Here is a 20,350-nt window from a genome sequence, read left to right as displayed (position 1 = left end):
AAACGCCTTAAAATCAGGATTATTTGTTATTCACATTCTCTTTCCAGGTTACCTTATTGCCTAGCAGGCACTTGATGTTTCTTGAATAAAAGATCAAAGAAATGACAAAAGAACTACAGGACAGGCCCATAAGACAACCTAGAGAACATTTGACAGATGGAATTCAAAAACCACCACTTGAATGTTCACCTTACATGAAAACATGCTTTAAAAAATAAAATACCTGGAAATTAATTGTTGAAGTCAGTTTGGTTTGTGAAGTGTTGACATAGCAAGCTTAGTGTAATATCAGTTTCTTTCTACTTTTATATATCAAAATGTTTCATGTAAGATAATTAACTACTGAAGATCACATGTAAATTCCTCCATCAGTTTTTGGAAGTATTCTATCTAGCTATGTCTCTCTACTTTGTGGATACAATTTAATAATTTTTTTTCAGAAAATGTTTACCAAAGAGGATAGATCTATATCTAACATTTTATTTTTAGATATAAATCACAGGGGTCCCAGTAATCAATGCTTCTTTTATCATTCATTTATGTAATATTGAGAGATACACTCAAGTATTATTCTAGGCAAAGTAAAATTTAGTGAATTTAAAGTGAATATTAAGTGAATATAAAGTGAATATTGAGAGTAATTCTAAGTTATTACAGTTTTAGCAGTTTGAAAAATGGGATTTCTGAAAAGCATTGTGAAAATGCAAAATTGAATGATTTCTCAGCTTGTTTACTTCAACCTTTTTCTTTTGGGAGTATTGATTGTTTTGTATGTTTGTTCTTTGCAGTATTAATTCATCTATTGAAAATAATATTTATTATCTCTAAGACATCATTTTCTGTTCAAAGTTATGATGTGAAGAAGAATATGAATCTGGCATAAATAGAAGTGCTAAGTGCATTTTAACCAAAAACAAAAGCAATGCCTTAAACCCCCTAAAAACCAAAGTAGTTATTATAAGCTGTAGGGCAGAAGAGGCTTAACTATCACAGTATTCACCTAATTTGTATTCAATAACAGGAGTCTCATATTTTTTAATATTTAGTGAAAGAAAGTGTCTGCATTGATGTTTTAAACCATAGTGTCTGATATTCCTCTCATTTATTTTGGCCCTTCAGCTATAAGAGAATCAATAAACAATAGGCATAGTATTAACATTTTAGATTGTGTCTAAAGTGATTATTCAGCTGGCTTAAATCTGTAAACTCAGGTGGTAATTTTGCAATTCCTGTGTTGTGATGTTTCCAGCCTGACCTGTTGTTTTTCAGTTAATAAGTGTTATTTCATGGTTGGATCTTTTGCTCTGCAAGTTCTTGAGTTGGCTCCTGTTACAAAACACTGATTCAGTTAAACACTGCTATGTTTGATTGCTTCTAAAGTGCCTTATTCCAATTTGGAACAGAGAATGGAACTGCATGTTTTCATGTTAATTTGATCTCATGCTCTGGCAATTAATGTCATATAGGCAATGGCAGCCCACTCCAGTACTCTTGCCTGGAAAATCCCATGGATGGAGGAGCCTGGTGGGCTGCATTCCATGGGATTGCAAAGAGTCGGACGCGACTGAGTGACTTCACTTTCACTTTTCACTTTCATGCATTGGAGAAGGAAATGGCAACCCACTCCAGTGTTCTTGCCTGGAGAATCCCAGGGACGGGGGAGCCTGGTGGGCTGCCATCTATGGGGTCGCACAGAGTCGGACACGACTGAAGCGACTTAGTGGCAGCAACAGCAGCAGCAACCTCAATCATTTTCAACTCTGAGGGAGAGGGAGAGGGTGGGATGATTTGGGAGAATGGCATTGAAACATGTATACTATCATGTAAGGAACAAATCGCCAGTCTATGTTCGATGCAGGATGCAGGATGCTTGGGGCTGGTGCACGGGGATGATCCGGAGGGATAATTTGGGGTGGGAGGTGGGAGGGGGGTTCATGTTTGGGAGCTCATGTACACCCGTGGCGGATTCATGTCAATGTATGCCAAAACCAATACAGTATTGTAAAGTAAAATAAAGTAAAACTATTTTTTTTTAATAAAGCTAAGACAGAAATATAGATCAATGGAACAAAATAGAAAGCCCAGAGATAAATCCACACACATATGGACAGCTTATCTTTGACAAAGGAGGCAAGAATATACAATGGAGTAAAGACAATCTCTTTAACAAGTGGTGCTGGGAAAACTGGTCAACCACTTGTAAAAGAATGAAACTAGATCACTTTCTAACACCATACACAAAAATAAACTCAAAATGGATTAAAGATCTAAATGTAAGACCAGAAACTATAAAACTCCTAGAGGAGAATATAGGCAAAACACTCTCTGACATAAATCACAGCAGGATCCTCTATGATCCACCTCCCAGAATACTGGAAATAAAAGCAAAAATAAACAAATGGGATCTAATTAAACACAACAAAGGAAAATATAAGCAAAGTGAAAAGACAGCCTTCTGAATGGGAGAAAATAATAACAAATGAAGCAACTGACAAACAACTAATCTCAAAAATATACAAGCAACTTATGCAGCTCAATTCCAGAAAAATAAACGACCCAATCAAAAAATGGGCCAAAGAACTAAATAGACATTTCTCCAAAGAAGACATACGGATGGCTAACAAACACATGAAAAGATGCTCAACATCACTCATTATTAGAGAAATGCAAATCAAAACCACAATGAGGTACCACTTCACACCAGTCAGAATGTCTGCAATCCAAAAATCTGTAAGCAATAAATGCTGGAGAGGGTGTGGAGAAAAGGGAACCCTCCTACACTGTTGGTGAGAATGCAAACTAGTACAGCCACTATGGAGAACAGTGTGGAGATTCCTTAAAAAATTGCAAATAGAACTACCTTATGACTCAGCAATCCCACTGCTGGGCATACACACTGAGGAAACCAGAATTGAAAGAGACACATGTACCCCAATGTTCATCGCAGCACTGTTTATAATAGCCAGGACATGGAAACAACCTAGATGTCCACCAGCAGATGAATGGATAAGAAAGCTGTGGTACATATACACAATGGAGTATTACTCAGCTGTTAAAAAGAATACATTTGAATCAGTTCTAATGAGATGGATGAAACTGGAGCCGATTATACAGAGTGAAGTAAGCCAGAAAGAAAAACACCAATACAGTATACTAACACATATATATGGAATTTAGAAAGATGGCAATGACGACCCTGTATGCAAGACAGCAAACAAGACACAGATGTGTATAACGGACTTTTGGACTCAGAGGGAGAGGGAGAGGGTGGGATGATTTGGGAGAATGGCATTGTAACATGTATACTATCATGTAAGAATCGAATCGCCAGTCTATGTCCGATGCAGGATACAGCATGCTTGGGGCTGGTGCATGGTGATGACCCAGAGAGACGTTATGGGGAGGGAGGTGGGTGGGGGGTTCATATTTGGGAACGCATGTACACCCGTGGTTGATTCATGTCAATGTATGGCAAAACCAATACAGTATTGTAAATTGAAATAAAGGAAAAAAAATTATTACAAAAAAAATAAAAATAAATAAATAAAGCTAAAAAAAAAATAACTTCCTTAGTTTATTTCAGTAAAGTGTATTGATACTTTAGGTAAAGATGATTTGCACTGCTAACCTACAATATCTATATTGTACTTTTATTTAAAGACTTGACCAAGTTCATGTGGACTTTCATGAACTATTTTCTGTTTCTTTCCTCTTATTTAGATTTCTAATCTATTTGTGAAAGCTATCATATTAGCAACTGTCTTCCAATATACAGATCTCTAAATTACTTCTGATATTCTCCAAGTCTTGGTCTTCATAAAATACTTAATTGCTGAACTCTATTTTATCATGTAAGAGCTATTAAATAATTTAATAAGAATAAATGGAGTAAAATAATAAATACCTACCTACAATAGATATTTATCAACATTAATTCCTATTAATGTCTTTTATCCTAAAACCTTAATTTTTACTCATTCCAAAATTCCTTTTGAAGGAAAATCAAATCCATTAAGATCAGTCACAAGAACATTTTCTTATTAACTAAGAGGGTCATGTTTCAATTCTTCCAATGTGTAACATTCAATGAAAGCATGAATAGAACTATGTCCAGAGTACACAACTGGTGTTTCCTGTCCAGGTTCAGTGTCCTGTCCAGGTTCAAAAGAAGAAGGAAAGTAGGGGCAGAAAATCAGAGGAGGGAGAGAAAGGAATGAACTGAGATCAGATGACCATAATGACCTAAAATCCAACCGTCCATCGTGTGTGTGTGTGTGTGTGTGTGTGTATGTAGTGAGTATGCACACAGCTCTGTCTGAGATTATATGTTTTAAGAGTTGAGGCAGGGTTTTACTGCAGAGATAAAAAATATATAGGACAAATACCCTGCCATTTATATCAGATATCACACTTGTGAGAATACTGTGGGTTTTTTTTTTTAATATAACTTAAGTGTGTGATCCCCACAACCATTTGAAAAGAAATATGGAACTACCAGATATAATTAGAAAAGGGGAAGCATGTTTGGAGCTTAGCATCTATTCCTGTAGAAAAAACAGGTGGCTTTCAGGTAGTCAGTTACCAAATATAATTCTACTCAGATACATCAGACATGATAGCATTGTGTGTAATGTTGAAATACATCTAAATACGTTTTATGAGGCTTGAATGTTGGGACACTAATTTATTATTATACACAGTTCTTTGCTACCTGAAACTCAATCAAGACTACTAAAGTTCCACAACTTAATCTCTTCCAGATAAATAGAAATTGTCTAGAAAATATGCATACAGGCTTTAAATATATTTTCTAACATAAATACTGTATTACAGATTTTGTTTCAAAAAAGGTTTATTTCAACCCTGAAAATAAATTCAAAGCTTACTTCAAGATTATTTATTTTGTACTTGTCTGTGTTTACATTTTAGTACCCAGCATTTTCTTAAGAGGATTTAAAGTGTTCCAGATAATCTCAAATTTCAGTAGTTCCTGCAATTATTCTTTAAAGCGTTTATAAACTAAACCTGTTTTCTCTAGAGAAAATGAGTTACTCACTTGAAAGTCTTGTAAAATTATTCTCATTTATCTTATGAATCTTACTTTTAATAAGTTCAACCCTGTTTTCAAGTTTATTTCATGTATTTCTGACATTTAGAAATTGTTTGAGACTTTAATGTTTTAAGATTAGGATGCATATACTAGAAACTAAGAGTATCGCATTCACATTTAGTATGCCAGCTGAAAGTTTAGTATTTACATTGCACGTATATATGTTAATATAAGCTTGCATATCTTGCGTGCACTACCAAAAAAGGTGAAAGGTGAAAGAAACATGAAATGAAGTATTTAGAAACATTAATATACAGTCCACATGGCTTGGAAATAATGAGAGAGCCCCTAAATATTATGGAGATAAGACCAAGTATAATGCATAGGAGGACAATTTCACAAATGTGGAAATGTCACACTAAGCCTGGATTATTCCGTCATCACACTTTTCTTCAGTCCTCTCAGCCAGGCTTCCCATTGATCCCCATCTCCAATGAGGTGACTAGTTATAGCCTGTTTCCAATAACTACCCTCTTTGCTTTCAGACCTCCTACACTAAGAAGAAAAAAAGGAAAAAGAAAATATACACCTGCTTGTAACAGATTTTCCAAATATATAATCAGATTCTGTGTAACTTTGCATTCAAATGGAAATTTAGAAAAGAATATTTGTCTTTTTTTTTTTTCTGCTTATCACAGGATTAGCCTGAATGTATTATTTCTTGCCCAGTTCCTTTCCTATGCTTGGTATAGGAGAGAAAGCTTGAACTTTTAGCTAGGAATTAAATCTAATTCTAGAATTTTAAGTTATTTTTTTTGATGAGCACTCTAATACTTTTGGAGAAGGCAATGGCAACCCACTCCAGTACTCTTGCCTGGAAAATCCCATGGACAGAGGAGCCTGGTAAGCTGCAGTCCATGGGGTTGTGAAGGGTTGGACATGACTGAGCGACTTCACTTTCACTTTTCATTTTCATGCATTGGAGAAGGAAATGGCAACCCACTTCAGTGTTCTTGCCTGGAGAATCCCAGGGACAGCAGAGCCTGGTGGGCTGCTGTCTATGGGGTCGCATGGAGTCAGACACGACTGAAGCGACTTAGCAGCAGCAGCAGCTAATACTTTAGTGGTTTCCCAGGTGGTGTTAGTTGTAAAGAACCTACTTACTAACACAGGAGACTTAAGAGACATGGGTTTAATTCCTGGGTTAGGAGGATCCCCTGGAGAAGGGCATGGCAACTACTCCAGTATTCTTGCCTTGAAGAATACCATGGATAGAGGAGCTTGGGGAGGGTGGGGGGATGCGGGGGTGGCGCTACAGTCCATAGAGTTGCAGAGTCACATACAACTGAAGTGATTTAGCATGCAAGCGTATATGCAAACACTTTAGCATTCCCCTATGGAAAGCAAGGGGAGTTGTTCAGTCACTAAGTTATGTCTGACTCTTTGTGATTCCTTGGACTGCAGCACACCAGGTTTCCCTGTCCTCCACTATCTCCTGGAGTTTGCTCAAGTTTATGCCCATTGATTCGGTGATACTATCTAACCATCTCATCTTCCGCTGACCCCTTCTTTTGCCTTAAATCTTTCCCAGCATCAGAGTCTTTTCCAAAGAGTCAGTTCATCACATCAGGTGGCCAGAGAATTGGAGCTTCAACTTTATCATCAGTACTTCCAATGAATATTCAGGGTTGCTTTCCTTTAGGATTGACTGGTTTGATCACCTTGCACTCCAAGGAACTCTCAAGAATCTTCTGCAATAACACAATTAAAAAGCATCCATTCTTTGGCATTTGCCCTTCTTAATGGCCCAGCTCTCATATCCATACATGACAACTGGGAAAACCATAATTTTGAGTATACTGATCTTTGTTGCCAAAGTGATGTCTCTGCTTTTTAATATGCTGTCTAAGTTTGTCATAGCTTTCCTTCCAAGGAGTAAGCAACTTTTAAAGCAGAAACAAGTGGAGTAATATTGCCTTATAACATCAATAACCTCAGATATGCAGATGACAGCACCCTTATGGCAGAAAGTAAAGAGGAACTAAAAAGCCTCTTCATGAAAGTGAAAATGGAGAGTGAAAAAGTTGGCCTAAAGCTCAACATTCAGAAAACGAAGATCATGGCATCTGGTCCCATCACTTCATGACAAATAGATGGGGAAACAGTGGAAACAGTGTCAGACTTTATTTTGGGGGGAGCTCCAAAATCACTGCAGATGGTGACTGCAGCCATGAAATTAAAAGACGCTTACTCCTTGGAAAAAAAGTTATGACCAACCTAGACAGCATATTCAAAAGCAGAGACATTACTTTGCTGACTAAAGTCTGTCTAGTCAAGGCTATGCTTTTTCCTGTGGTCATGTATGGATGTGAGAGTTGGACTGTGAAGAAGGCTGAGCACCGAAGAATTGATGCTTTTGAACTGTGGTGTTGGAGAAGACTCTTGAGAGTCTCTTGGACTGCAAGGAGATCCAACCAGTCCATTCTGAAGAAGATCAGCCCTGGGATTTCTTTGGAAGGAATGATGCTAAAGCTGAAGCTCCAGTACTTTTGCCACCTCATGTGAAGAGTTGACTCATTGGAAAAGACTCTGATGCTGGGAGGGATTGTGGGCAGGAGAAGAAGGGGACGACAGAGGACGAGATGGCTGGATGGCATCACTGACTCGATGAACGTGAGTCTGAGTGAACTCTGGGAGTTGGTGATGGACAGGGAGGCCTGGCGTGCTGCGATTCATGGGGTCACAAAGAGTCAGACACGGCTGAGCGACTGAACTGGACTGAAAATGTAATATATGACTATGTGCAAAACACCTGGACTGTATTTGCTCTTTGTAGTGGGTTGAATTATGTCCCACCAATAGATATGTTCAAGTCTTAACCCCCAGTAGCTTATTTGCAAATAAAATGTTGGTAAATATGATTATGTTAAGAATCACAGGATAAGAACACCTTTGGTTTAGGTGGAACCTAAATCCAATCACTGGTATAAGAGGAAAAAAGAGAGAAATATGACAAACATAGGGAAGAAAAGTCCATAAATCATATAAAGACAGAGGTATAGATTGGAATTATGAAAGCCCAAGCTGAGGAATATCAGGAGTTTCTGGTGGCCACCTCATATTAGAAGAGAAGTATGAAAGGGATTCTGCCTCAGACCCTCAAGAAGGTATCGACACTATTGACACCTTGACTCTGGACTATGAGAGAACAAAGTTCATAGAAGGCTATTTTCTTGTTGCACCCTGACATGGCAGAAAACAAATTTCTGCTGCTATTGCTATCCAGTTTGTTATTTGTTACAACAACTTAGGAAATTTATATAGTCTTCAAAATTGATTCTAGTTCGCTTTACTATGAATTTGTGTATTTTCAAGAGTGATATCTAGTCAGTATGCCAACATTGCTTTGTTTAATGCTCTGTTTTGATGAGATTTGATCTGTGCCATAATTATTACATATTTTGACTATTGTTTCTTTATATTTACTTTTAATAGTCTTTAAGTTTTTATCGGAATATACTTGATTTACAATACATTAGCTTCAGGTGTACAGCAAAGTTAATCAGTTTTATATATACATATGTTTATACATGTATATCCACTCTTTTATCTATATTGATTTGATTAATTCATCTGAGCACTGAAAAAGTACCCACAGATGGGAATAGAGGTGAATTTATTAAAAGGAGAAAAGGAATGCAAAATGTGTGGAAAGCAAAGGATGGGGTCTATCCAGAGTTATATATTGCCTGATAAGACAGGACATACTATAAGCCCTCAGGAAAGAACAGGAAATATTTATTCATTTATCACTTTTAGAGTAGAAATATATGTAAGCCAGAATAGCATGTGCCTGAAAAAAAGTATTAAACATGCCAAAGGTAGGCATAATAACAAGAGTATTAAAGTTTTTTCTAAGACCAAAATTCTGTGACCTTTTGGCTAGGTTCCAGATAACCTAAGGCACCTTCATACAACATGCATAATTAGTTTAGCAAACTCAACATTCTAAGTATTTATGGGAAGTGAAAAGTGGACAAGACATTTCTTGTTCTCTAGAATTTAAAGTCCAATTAGAAGGGTAAGATATATACACTAGAAAATGTAACAATAAGCAATAGCAAATTATACATCTCACCTAAAAGTTAGATACAGAAATCAATTACTGATTTCATTGCTCCTTATGGATATATTTTAAGAGCTTGCTGTAAGCTATAGATACCAAAATGTACTCATGTAATGCCTATGGCATTTCCGTTGCAGACAGCATAGGTATCTATGTTCAACCTCTCATATAGAACCAGAGTTACTCCTTTAATATTGGTTTATTCTACGTTTATAAACTTAACCATTATTTTACTGTAACATCATGATTACTAAATATTATGAGATTATATACATCAACATCAGTCAGTTGATTCAGAAGTGTAACATTTATTAAACCAGAAAGTTGTGAAATATCTGATTTATCTGAATAAAAAGTAATCTGGCATGTTTGCAATGTTTTGACTTACCCAGTTTGTTTTTTAACTTCAGTTTGTATAATGTTCTTTAGAAATGATTTCGCTCTTGTCGAAAGCTTTAAATCTAATCTAATTATCTTATTGTTAGTTAGCTTCACATTCAAGATATTAAGTAGGTTTCTTGTTACAAACTACTCTTAACATCCACAATTCATTAAATACAAAAAGGATCTGGGCCCATATTTTCTTGTTTTCTCATCATTTGATATTTTTGGAAAAGCAGGGACTGTAATCTCAGAGCCTTTGAAATCCTATTATTTCATCATATAGTCTGTTTCTTCCTTTTAATTACTACTTTCTATCATTCCATGGATTAAATTCGATAGTATCTGAGCCAAAATGTCTCTGGTACATTTTAAGAAATGTTCCAGTGTGTTTATCTTCTCCAAAAGCAACTCAGTTGAAGTCATTAAAGGTATCTTCTTATTACCACTAAGGTTATTTTCTTGTTAATGATCTACATGGGAGCCATGACCTTTATGGGAAACTTAGAGATATCATCTAATTGTAACCTTCTCATTAAATTATTTGATTTGCCAATAGTTTAATACATTTTTATATTCTGAATGTTACAATGAATTAAGAAAGTATCAGAAAAAAGTACTAACTACTAATATTTTGTAATAGTGAAATAAATTACTAAGTTAACTCTTACAAAAAAAGATATGTATCCCATGAGTCAATTTCAAAGACTATTGAAAACATAATAGCATGAAATGTTAACAATTTTAGCAGCTTTATTTCGGTGCTAATTCTGAGTGGAATGGAAGCACAAGCCGTTTTCAAACCTAGGAGTCATTCTTTTGTATTACTGACTTTAAAATTCAAGTGTCAAAACATATCATTAGCCTAACAGTACTTAAACTTATTAAGTTTTTAAGTATTAATATTTCTTAACTAATCTTTCTAAACACATTCTTTGAGAAAAAATATTTTACTGCTTTAATAGCTCATTTTCAGCCATTATTGATATTCACCTTTCCAACCTGGGCTTATAAAATGTGGCAATAAATCTAGTGCAATTTATGAATGCAAAAGTGAAGCTATTATCTTAGTTATTGGTAACTGTGGTTAAATTTTTCATCAAAGAATGAAGCATTGGTCAGATTTTTCAATAATGGAATTATAAGCTCAAAAATATATATAATTTTCATTAAAAAGGGCCACACAAGAGCCTAAATTCTACCAATAAGGTTAGGATTAAGAGTTCATATCAAGAAATTAAGTAGGACTGCTCTTGACTTCTTCCTTCATGGCTGTGTCAATATTCCATCTGCATTGCTTAAGTGGTTAATTAGAGAGATTTAGAAATATAAAATAAAAGAATAACCTTCAGTTTCCCTGGAGAATATATTGACCTTTTTCTATTCTTTAAACTCATTTTATTCCTGTTAATGTTTAATTCATATAGCAAATGAACAAAAAGGTAAAGCTTTCAGATTGTATAACATCATTGAGCATTGCATAATGAAAAGGAAACCTGACTTAGTCATTTTCCCCGATTTTAATATTGAACTAAGTCAATTTAAGAGTAGCAACCATGGCTTTTTCGATTTGTGAAAAGGTGAGGCAAGTGTCTTACCAGTTCGTATTTGTTTTGACGTTCAGGTCCTAGTTCATATATATTTGTGATCATAATCTCAAATTGTTTCCATTTCCACAATATCATATGTCTCCCAAACATTATATTATTAGATACTGAGGATTTAAATAAATGAGTTCATAAGAACCTGTATATTCTCATACTGATTGGTCACTGTTAAGTAGTGTAGAAATGGCAGCAGTCAGCCCTGACCACGATGGAAGTATTTGTGGTATCTTAAAGTATCTTAAGTCTGACTGAAGAAGTGAGAAAAGGAATCAAGTATTTAACCAGAAGTTAATCTTGGTTGATTTTCTTGTCTGGTATAACATATGTATTGAATAATTAATTGCAGAGAAAAACACCTTTGAGATAAAGAATGACATTCTTTAATAGATGATCACACTGAGTCTATGAGGCTCCTGTGATCCACCGTAGCGTAAGAGGCAGAGTTGAAAGCTGACTCAAGTTCTCTTTACTCCAAAACTATATTGCTTCAAACTTTATTTTGAAATAAAAATTGATTAATTAGTTAAATGTTAAATAAATTGTCATAATGTAACAACTGAACATGATTTAGAGGGATAACTTAATTTACAGAAAATCTATTTTGTTTATCCTTTGCTAGTCCCCATCAGTTCAGTTCAGTTCAGTTCAGTGGCTCAGTCATGTCCAACTCTTTGCAACCCCATGAATCGCAGCACGCCAGGCCTCCCCGTCCATCACCAACTCCCAGAGTTCTCAGATTTACATCCATCGAGTCAGTGGTACCATCCAGTCATCTCATCCTGGGTCGTCCCCTTCTCCTCCAGCCCCCAATCCCTACCAGCATCAGAGTCTTTTAAAATGAGTCAACTCTTCTTCGCATGAGGTGGCCAAAGTACTGGAGTTTCAGCTTTAGCATCATTCCTTCCGAAGAAATCCCAGAGCTGATCTCCTTCAGAATGGACTGGTTGGATCTCCTTGCAGTCCAAGCAACTCTAGCCGAATAATTGATGCTTTTGAATTGTGGTTTTGGAGAAGACTCTTGAGAGTTGCTAGTCCCCATAGTTCATCCTAATATTTGAAACTGGACTGTAAAAATAGAAAGAGGAAAAAGCTTTTTTTATTGGGTATAGTAAATTTACCAGCAAACATGAGTGATACTAGTTGCTGTTTCTTCTACTTTCTATCTGTTCATAGGTGAAAGATCTTCAAAATGTGAGTTTGAATAGAACTGGATTCATTTTCAGGTATTTGGCTTTGCGTTAATAGAGAAATCCTGAGAGAGGAGCCACTTATATTACAGGAGAACAATCTCTGCCCAAAGTTCAGCCCTTCCATCCTTTGGAACCTGGGCAAAGACACATTCATCCCTGTCTCCAATGCTGATTCCCTCAGAAATCAGAGTGAGTGTGAGAGGAGCTAAAAGGCTGATATTTCTTTAGGCAATCAAGGGAGACACGTTTTGACAATACAATACATCACAATAACGCGTGTTAGATTTTGCCAACAGTACAAAATTATCACAGTTCCACTATACAGCTAACAACTCCATGCTATTCTAGCCTATTACTCACCACCTACCAAAATACCAACCCATATTTGATCTATCTAGTAGTGAATCACCATTGCTTCTCTGTGGTTCCCTACTCTGGTTAATCTATTAGCCACATTTTGACCTTCCTAACCACTCTCTGGAAACTTCTTATATATTCAACTTCTTGACAGAAAACTTCAGTCCTGGGCAAAATTCAAACTTGATTTGAAATCTATACTCCTCTACCTCCCATGTCAATGTTATTGAACAGCCCTTTAAATATTTCCCTAGTACATGGGTGTTTTATGACTTTAGCTACAATATTCCACTCTTTCTCTAGTCCTGTGAAGATACTGAATATCCTGTAGAACATTAAATCGAGTTTGAAAAATGTACTTGAACAGGCAGCCACAGGAATCTTCAGTATTCATCTTTGCATTCCTAATAGGTAATTTTCTGTGTACTTCTGGATGATTATTTTTTTTAATTTGCTTGCCAGCCCAAACAACATAACACAGGGTTATGCCACATTTCCTGAGCTGTTACATTATCACTTAAGAGCCTCGCTGATACTGAATGAGTTTAATTTCCTAAATTCCAAGGAAACAACTTTGATTCAGCTTGAGTGAATATTTTCCTCTGTTCTAATCATTATGACTGGGGTGAGATAGACTATCATTTTGCACATATTGTTGTGTGTTCAAACAGAGTTTGCACAGAGAGTGAAAAGGAAATATCCAAATGGTGAAGCTATTCTAACCAGGAATTCTCCTAACAAATCAGACTCAGATATCCAAACCATCTGCCCAGAATCTCTACTTTATATCTACTGGGCAGCTGCAGTGTAACTTGTACAAAACCAATCTTTTGATTTCTACTCTCTTCAAACAGACCTGTTGCTTTTTAAGTTTCCCCATGTCAGTTAATTTCAACTTCATTGCTCCATTTTAAAACCTTTTACTTATATACCTCCTATATGGTATAGCTCTAAAATCTGTCAGAACAGTCATTTCAGAACATTCAACTTCTGATGACTGCTTACCATTCCACTGCTTCCAGCCTTGTATGAGACTGCCAACAGCTTTTGCTTGAATTTCTATGATTCTTTCCTGACCAGTTTTGATTCCAACACTGCTCCTACTCTCTACTTTGAACCAAGCAGTTAGAGGGATCATTTTAAAACAAAATTCAGATCATTACACTTTCCTGCTCAAAACTTGCCAGTGTGTTCATGACACTGAGAATAAAACTTACCCTTATTTCCTAACTGAGCCAGCAACCTGTTCCTTTTCTGACCTCATTTCTTCTTACTTTTTTAGAATTTCTTATCCCTTTTCCGTGTTTTCTGTCTCTCCATATCAAATTTTAGTTCAGTTCAGTGTCGCAGTCATGTCCGACTCTTTGCAACCCCATGGACTGCAGAATGCCAGGCTTCTTGGTACATGACCTACTCCCAGAGCTTGCTAAAACTCATGTCCATCAAGTCAGTGATGCCATCCAACCATCTCATCCTCTGTTATCCCCTTCTCCTCCTGCCTTCAATCTTTCCCAGCATCAGGGTCTTTTCCAATGAGTCACTTCTTTGCATCAGGTGGCCAAAGTATTGCAGCTTCAGCATCAGTCCTTCAAATGAATATTCAGGACTGATTTCCTTTAAGATAGACTGGTTTGATCTCCTTGCAGTCCAAGGAACTCACAAGAGTCTCCAGCACCACAGTTCAAAAGCATCCATTCTTCGGTGCTCAGTTTTCTTTATAGTCCAACTCTCACAACCATACATGACTACTGTAAAAACCATAGGTTTTCCTAGACAGACCTTTGTTGGCAAAGTAATGTCTCTGCTTTTTAATATGCTGTCTAGGTTGGTCATAGCTTTTTTCCAAGGAGCAAGCATCTTTTAGTTTCATGGCTGCAGTCACCATCTGCAGTGATATTGGAGCCCAAAAAAATAAAGTCTCACTGTTTCCATTGTTTCCCATCTATTTGTCATGAAGTGATGGGACCAGATGCCATGATCTTCGTTTTCTGAATGTTGAGTTTTAAGCCAACTTTTTCACTCTCCTCTTTCACTTTCATCAAGAGGCTCTTCAATTCTTTGCTTTCTGCCATAAGGCTGTTGTCATCTGCGTATCTGAGGTTATTGATATTTCTTCTGGCAATCTTGATTCCAGCTTGTGCTTCATCCAGCCCAGCGTTTCACATGATGTACTCTGCATATAAGTTAGATAAGCAGGATGACAATATATAGCCTTGACATACTCCTTGGGAACAAGTCTGCTGTTCCATGTCCAGAACTAACTGTTGCTTCTTGACCTGCATACAGATTTTTCAGGAGGTGGATGACGTGATATGGTATTCCTGTCTCTTTAAGAATTTTCCACAGTTTGTTGTGATCCACACAGTCAAAGGCTTTGGTGTAGTCAATAAAGCAGAAGTATATGTTTTTCTGGAACTCTATTGCTTTTGCAATAATTCAGTGGATGTTGGCAATTTGACCTCTGGTTGCCCTGTTTTTTCTAAATCCAGCTCAAAGATCTGGAAGTTCACAGTTCATGTCCTGTTGAAGCCTGGCTTGGAGAATTTTGAGCTTTTCTTTACTAGCATGAGCGATGACTGCTATTGTGGGATAGTTTGAACATTCTTTGGCATTGCCTTTCTTTGGGATTGTAATAAAAACAAACCTTTTCCAGTCCTTTGGCCACTGCTGAGTTTTGCAAATTCACTGGCAATTTGAGTGTGACACCTTAACAGCATCATCTTTTAGGATTTCCAATATATCAACTAGAATTCCATTGCCTCCATTAGCTTTGTTCATAGTGATGCTTCCTAAGGGCCACTTGACTTCACATTCCAGAATATCTGGCTCAATGTAAGTGATCACACCAGCATTGTTATTTGGGTCATGAAGATCTTTTTGTACAATTCTTCTGTGTATTCTTGCCACCTCTTCTAATATCATCTGCTTCTGTCAAGTCCATACAATTTCTGTCCTTTATTGAGCCCATCTTTGCATGAAATGTTCCTTTGGTATCTCTAATTTTCTTGAAGAGATCTCTAGTCTTTCCCATTCTGTTGTTTCCCTCTATTTCTTTGCATTGATCACTGAGGAAGGCTTTCTTATCTCTCCTTGCTATTCTTTGGAACTCTGTATTCAAATGGGTATATCTTTCCTTATCTCCTTTACCTTTGGCTTCTCTTCTTTTCTCAACTATATGTAAGGCCTTCTCAGACAACCAATTTTGCCTTTTTGCATTTCTTTTTCTTGCGGCTGGTCTTGATCACTCCCTCCTGTACAATATCACAAACCTCCTTCTATAGTTCTTCAGGCACTCTGCCTATCAGATCTAATCCCTGGAATCTATTTCACACTTCCACTATGTAATCATAAGGGATTTGATTTAGGTCATACTTGAATGTTCTAGTGGTTTTCCCTACTTCCATCAACTTAAGTCTGAATTTGGCAATAAGCAGTTCATGATCTGAGCCAGTCAGCTCCCAGTCTTGTTTTTGCTGACTGTATAAATCGTCTCCATCTTTGGCTGCAAATAGTATAATCAGTCTGATTTTGGTGTTGACCCTCTGGTGACGACCATGTATAGAGTCTTCTCTTCTGTTGTTGGAAGAAGGTGTTTTCTATAACTAGTGTATTCTCTTGGCAAAACTCTGTTAGCCTTTGCCCTGCTTCATTTTGTACTCCAAGGCCAAATTTGCCTAATACTCCAGGTATTTCTTGACTTCCTACTTTTGTATTTCAGTCCCCTATAATGAAGAGGTGGAGAAGGAAATGGCAACCCACTGCAGTACTCTTGCCTGGAAAATTCCATGGATGGAGGACACTGGTAGGCTACAGTCCATGGAGTTGCAAAGAGTTGGACATGTCTAGCGACTTCACTCTCTTTCTTTCTATACTTCTTTTTGGAGAAGGAAATGGCAACCCACTCCAGTAATTTTGGCTGGAGAATCCCATGGACAGGGGGACTTGGTTGGTTACAGTCTATGGGGTTACAAAGAGTTGGACACAAATAAACAACTAACACACACACACATAATGAAGAGGACATCTTTTTTGGGTGTTAGTTCTAGAAGGTTCATAGAACCATTCAACTTCAGCTTCTTCAGTATACCTGGTAGGGTCATAGGCTTGGATTACTGTGATATTGAATGGTCTGCCTTTAAAACAAACAGAGGTCATTGCTTCTGGATATTTCAACTCTGTACAGGGAAATGTTCACTCTTGAGTTTGACATGTTGCCTACTTCCTTGGCCTTCAGGTTTTAAATCCCTTCAAAGCTACTTTTATTAAGCATCCCTCCAAATCATCACAGCTCTTCCAAGCAACTTAATTCTCCATGCCATCTTCTCAAATGTATCATGGAAAATCCTAAGCACCTTTAAATCCAAATAGAATCCCTGTAAATACTCACCACTCTTTTGTAAGGCCAGTTAAGCCAAAATCTTGCAGTATGGGTCCTTTTATTGGGGAAGGATGGCAGAGGTACTGTGGAACAGGTGAATACCTCTTGGTTATATTTTCTTAACGATATTTTTTTTAGTCATATGTTCAACTGTTGCATCTATTAAAAATTAAATATCTGTAAACCTTTAAAAAGAGAAATTAATTTTAATAAGCAATCCGATCTAAATACTTGTAAAAAGAATTATTTCCTCAAATAACAAGTTTTTCTGTTTCCTTCCAATATCACAAAATTATTATGCATATTTGGTGTAATGTCTATCACTTTTTAAACAGGATATTTTTGAAAAGAAACTGACAAAGTAATGCAAAAATGAATTTGGAGGAACTCATAGGTAGATAAAGCTAAAATGAGTATCATTTTTTCTTTTTTAAAGAGGAAAAAGAATTTTTTTCTACCTAATTTTAAATGATTAAAATAGTATTGTACTAGCCTGCAAAAGAATGTATTATACTCTGATTCATAATATCCCAGAAAAAGACTCTAATAGGTAGGAAATCTAGTGTAATAAACATGGAACTTCAAAAGCATGAAAACTGTATATATAATAAATTGTTCTGAAATCATTAGCTAGCTACTGAAAGAAAATTAGATTGCAAATTCATGCCTATACAATTTCTAAATATAAATATATAATAGGGAAAACTTTTTAATAAAATAAAACTTTGATCAGAAATATCTGAAATACCTTCTAAACATGACACAAAAGGCATAAAAAAATCACCATTTGAAGTACAGTATCATCATGAAAAATACATTTTAGAAATCTGAGTAATGTTTATAACATTAAAAATATTTTTAAAAATCCATTTTATTATAAAACAGATTTGTCTTTGTATATAATCTAAAGGGCCTGGAGCTAGAAAGCTACTGCTAAGAGTTTTATTCTCACGGGCCTTTTGCTTATTTTATTCTTCCACCAGCCCTAACTTAAAAGGGCACAGTATGAATCTTGGCAGCTTCACACGCTCTGTCTAGTGTTCCTGAGATGCCATCTGGCACAGGAATCTCGACTGCAGACAAAGCTTAATGACCATCCTAGCTGACAGCTATTATGGATGCATCTTTGCTACTGTTGCACGATCTATGTGCAATTCTAACCAGACAGATGACATTCACAAATCTCAACAGAGTTTTAGGCTGTTTTCAATTCCAAAAGCCTTCTAAGAATGTGATCTTTAGCAAGAGTAAGCAGACTGGTGAACAAAGTGGCACATGTTCTCATACATAATGAACTAATCAATAAAAAGCACAGGCACAATGCAGACAGGAACGTTCTTGTTCTGAGCTGCCCAGCTGCAGGATTCTCCTACTGAAAGTCAAGAGCAATTAATTTTCTCATAATTCAAATCCAGAAGCCAGTATTACTTTGAACTTCAAGCGAAATAAAGGCAAATGCCATTGCAGACAAGAAATTATCTATATAAATTTCTTACACAAACTAAGAATTACATGTGGGCACAAAGTATAAAGGAAACCAAAGACAGCTAAAATGAGACTGAGCAATTTATAGTACAATTGTATTGTGAGATGAGATGGTGACAACCACAGAAGTTATACTCGGACTCTAATATTCACTAAAATAAATACCCATAACACTGTATTCACAGTCCAGGTACATCAGAGAACTTATATGGCCTATTTCAGTATAAACTCAGACATCTCATTTGAAGGAAATCATTAAAGCCTCTCTGTAAACCACATCAGAAGGTTACTTGTTGTCTTGGAACACTTCATTTCCATGGAAAAAATTCCTATTTTGTTTCTGATTTTAAAACATTAACTCAAGTGCATCAGTAAATCAGTTGTAGAACTTTGCCTTCAGCTAAACAATCAGCGGGTGATCTTTCATGAAATCAATTACCATTTATCTGTTTAAAACAAACAAACAAAAAATTAACTCTTCTTTAAAACACTGACTAAAGAATGCCAAGAGAAATAGGACCTTTTTTGCCTGTTTTCTATCTCCATATTGTACACAAAATCATATTTAAATATCTATTTAATACCAAAATAGTCCATTGAAATTTTGTATAAAGTGACTCCTTTTATATAAGATATATGGTATGGTTTTATATATAAATGTTATAATGGCCCATCGTTCATTCTTTCAAGAGAGTGTTTTTTATATGCCAGTTATGTCCTTGGTGCTGGGCATACTAAGTTAGGAAAAACAAACAGCAAAAAGACATTGACTGTTTCCTCAAAGAACACTTTGTTAGGGAGATGTATACTCTGAACCTTCTCTAATAACTTGACTAAATAGATGAATAATTAATTGTTCATCTTCTTTAGTCTCATTACATTTTGACTGGCATTGTGACTGTTTTAAGATTATTGACTGACCAACCTATAGCTTTGGTAGAAAAAAAAGGCCTAGCCAGAGAAGATGGATACTCTCTAATCAGTAGAAAGAATTATGTTTAAGCATTTGTGATATACCAATATTCAACTTCAACTAGAGTATCCTTTCTAAAGAGACCCACAGAAGAGAAGGGAAGATCTCTTACTGATGGACACTTAAAGTAAGCTCATTTTGTTGAAAACAATGCAGTAAGTGCTTAAGTAGGAAGATTTAAGTTGTGAACTCTCAAAGATGTGAACTTGCCTCTGGTTCCAGCAAAGAATCAGAAGCTGTGCCGTCTATGTCAGGCGAGAGTGAAGTCGCAGCTTGCCCTCAGTCTCCTATTGCTGATGATCCTTCTGCCCTACCATCACCCATGCCTCTCCAGTCAGCAACTCTTCTTGCCTGTTCCCTCAATGCTAGCCTCTGTGTGCCAGCTGTTGTACTGTTTTGCTGTAGTTTACAGGTACTGTACTGTAAGATTTAAAATGTTTTATTTTTGTGTTTTTTTAATGTATTATTTATGTGGAAAGTATTATAAACCTGTTACAGTGCAATACTGTACAACTGATTGTGTTAATTGCGTACCCTGACTAACTTTGTTGGAGTTACAAACAAATAGGACTTATGAACATGCCCTCAGAATGGAACTTGTTCATATGTAAGGGATTTACTGTAATCCAAATCATATGAATGCTCTTGCTGCCATCATTTAATTTGAACTAGTGTAAATTGCTAAAAGTTCACAAAGCAGGCAACAGTCTGTGGCCACTCTAAGAAGTGACTGAGTATTAAAATAGCTTGCATGAAACTAGAAAGTGACTTTAGGGGTGGGACTGGCCCTGTATCTATTTTGA

Source organism: Budorcas taxicolor, chromosome 4 (assembly GCF_023091745.1).
Source record: "Budorcas taxicolor isolate Tak-1 chromosome 4, Takin1.1, whole genome shotgun sequence".
In the NCBI taxonomy this organism is placed as follows: Eukaryota; Metazoa; Chordata; class Mammalia; order Artiodactyla; family Bovidae; genus Budorcas; species Budorcas taxicolor.
The sequence above is the reverse complement of the archived record's forward strand: the minus strand, read 5'-3'. Positions refer to the sequence as shown.